We start from the raw sequence: 3656 nt of genomic DNA, 5'->3' as shown, positions 1-3656 counted from the left end.
TATATATATATATATATATATATATATATATATATACGCACTATCGCATGTAAGATAAAAAAACGAAATTTTTAAATTAAAACGAATAATTAAGTAATTCTGTTTTATTACGTCTATTTTTTAACTGTAATTCCTCAGTTATTTTGTTTGTTGTTATTTTGTTATTCAAAAGTAACTAGGAATGGTTCTTTGGCCACTAACTGGTTCCTTGCATTCATTTTGAGTGACTTCCACCTTTTATCTGTCTTGCACATGTCTACAATAACAAAAATAATAATTCGATTTCGAAATGCCTTTTTATTTGCCTCTGTACCTATTGAACTGTTTTGGCAATTATTAAAGCTGTGTGCGTACACATATACACAAAGAGAAGCGTGTATATACGTATTTTGCTAAAGTGAAAGTTGCACGCTATAAACACAGGTTGTCACAGATACACGCGCGCGCCTATAGTGCATGTGCGTGTTTTACACACTTTCATGCAGATATATAGACAAATATACACACACACACATTATATATATATTTTTTATTTGTCTTTCGAGAAAATACCTTTTTCTTACATTGTTTCTTGTTTGGTTAGGAAAATTTACAACAGTTGCGTATTTAAAAATCTATAACGTTTAATAATGCATTTGATACAATATGCGAAAGAATATTTTTTTAATCTTGTCGGATGGGAAACTGAATTCGGTTGGAACCGAATGCGAACGTATTAGCAACACCTGCTTCTCAGTCGGGGTAGACAAATATAATGGCAATTCATCCATCATATATATATATATATATATATATATATATATATATATATATTTGTGTATGTGTGTGTAAATATATTGACATATACGCACTAGCATTAGTTTTAGAACCATTATTTAGATATACATCCGTCTGGAAATAAACTCCAGCTCCCGGTTCAGGTTTTTCATCAAATTTGTTTTAGCTTTTTTTTTTCCTTTCTAGGAAACAAACAAAATTAAAATTAATTTCTGGGTAGCATGTGTATGTTTATATAACCGTGTGCCCAGTTGCTCATATATGCTTTTGTATCTGTACCCCTGTTTTCACACCCGTTCATGAAACCTTATGCAGTAGAGGAAGGTGGGAGATTTGGGATTAGATAAGTTAGTCTTTGATACGAGATACAATGAAGAATTAAGGGGTGGGGATATCGCAAGAGAACGGTTATTTTTTTATAGAGGTATCAGTATATGAATTGTGTTATCATTGTGTGTAATGCAATAATAAGTGACTTTAAATAAAATATAATTTAACCATTATTTATGGCATCTAAATGAAATAGGGCATTCATTTCCGGTATCGTTAATTATTTCCAAGACAGAACTGTGACTATAATTTTCTTGTGTGTGTGAGAGAGAGATTTCCTCGACTCACCCGACCTGACCCCACTCAGAGTAAAATTCCGTTCAACGAAATGACCATTTCTCTCTTTTCACTTGTAAACAATAAATACAAATATATATATATATATAATAAAATTATAACTATAACACACACACACGTATATAGTGTGTGTGTGTGTGTATATATATATATATATATATATATATATATATATATATATATATATATATATATGTATGTATGTATGTATGTATACGCACACACGTGCTGTGCATGTTTATATATATATATAATCATTAATTGCCTTAAGATGGAATGCTCGAAAGAAATGGGACGTGGACGATGTCCCCAGGGAACGCTATCAATTTATTGGTTTCAACCATAAAATGGAAGCCTGTAATTTGGTTGTACGACTCACAGGTCTTTAATATGGTAAACAGGTTGATTATAGAAAGAGATAGCTGGAATGGGAGTTGTTTATGGCCAGCTCAGTTCTGATCCAGTAGACTTGCAATCAAAGACGTTCCAACCGTGAGTGACATGCCTTCTGGTTCAGATATAATATATCTTTTACTACATTAGCCAAACTGTCCCTTTTCTTTTTAAGATGATTCGGTTGTGGTTGGAAAGTTCTAAATCGTTGTCTTAATCCTAAGTCAGCACAGATTGAACAGACATTTGATCACAGGGTTCCAGCTTTGACCATCATGTCTGGAGTCATGGAATAAACTGAGCTCAGTTTCTCAGTTTAGACTATCCCATGTCTCACTATTTTAAGACTGTATGTTGTTTGATGTGATTTAAGTAAGATCTTTTTTTTTCTTTGGTAAACTAGCAACCATTCAGGGGTAAAGGTTAGCTTTCTCTTGAATGAAAAACTAAAAGTACATCATGGTATCAGTATTCCCACAGACTATATTTCACACTGCAGGATTTGACAAAGTAAAAGTAAACTTTTGTAAAAAAAAAAAAAAAAAATCAAATGTCTTGGAATTTTCTTAGAAAACCCAGCAGAAAAATTAATTTATGCAAGGATTATCTAGAGAACATGGTATCTTAATTTTTAGTACAAGACACTCAATGCACTTTTGCAACAAACTGAGTACTTTTACACACAAATCTCTGTGTTCCTTTATTCTGCTTCTCATGCGCCCTCCCTCTCTCTCTCTAAGTTTGAACTCTAAGACTTAACAGTGAAATGAATACCAATAATAAATTTTAACCAATTTGATCAACTTTACTTCATACTCATGTGTAAATTGACCTTTGTCAAAGCTAAGAAATATGTTTATTTCTTTCCCTGTACACTTGCCACTCCAACTACAAAGGCTCTGTTATTAGGGGTCAGCAAGGATGTGAAATGTGATGTAGGTGAAGGGAGCTGGTTTCAGTTAAGAATTGAGAAAACATTGCATTATTGTTTGGTCTGGATGTGGTTCATCATCATCATCATCATCATTGTTTAACGTCCACTTTCCATGCTAGCATGGGTTGGACGATTTGACTGAGGACTGGTGAACTAGATGGTCGCACCAGGCTCCAATCTGATTTGGCAGAGTTTCTACAGCTGGATGCCCTTCCTAATGCCAACCACTCCGAGAGTGTAGTGGGTGCTTTTATGTGCCACCGGCACAAGGGCCAGTCAGGCGGTACGGCCAACGGCCACGTTCAAAATGGTGTATTTTACGTGCCACCTGCACAGGAGCCAGTCCGGCAGCACTGGCAATGATCTCGCTCGAATGACTTTTCACGTGTTTATTCCAGGTTATTTCTCACCATTCTCTGGGAAAGTGGACCCAGGGTGTGGGATTTGTAGTTTACTTGGCAGTCATTCTGTTTTGGTTGGATCCCATTGTATATCGCCTTCTGTTAACGTGTCTTATTATATAATTGGCCAATTCCATGCAAGTAGAATTTGGTGCACAAAACTTAGGTGGGATCCCTGCTTCTTGTTCTTAAGCAACAAGAAAACACACACATACCCACAGATGCATACAGACACTCATACACACAAGTATATTTACTTGAGGGGCTCCTTTCAGTTTCCTTCTACCAAATCCTCTTACAAAGCTTTGGTCAGCCCTGGTCTATAGACATTTTCCCTAGGTGTCATGCAATAGGACTGAACCCGGAACCATGTGGTTGAGAATTAAACTTCTTAACCATGCCAGCAGTGAGTTATATATATTTGTATGTATGTACTCTTTTACTTGTTTCAGTCATTTGACTGCGGCCATGCTGGAGCACCGCCTTTAGTCGAGCAAATCGACCCCAGGACTTATTCTTTGTAA

The sequence above is a fragment of the Octopus bimaculoides genome, chromosome 16 (genome assembly GCF_001194135.2).
Source record: "Octopus bimaculoides isolate UCB-OBI-ISO-001 chromosome 16, ASM119413v2, whole genome shotgun sequence".
Classification (NCBI taxonomy): domain Eukaryota; kingdom Metazoa; phylum Mollusca; class Cephalopoda; order Octopoda; family Octopodidae; genus Octopus; species Octopus bimaculoides.
The sequence above is the reverse complement of the archived record's forward strand: the minus strand, read 5'-3'. Positions refer to the sequence as shown.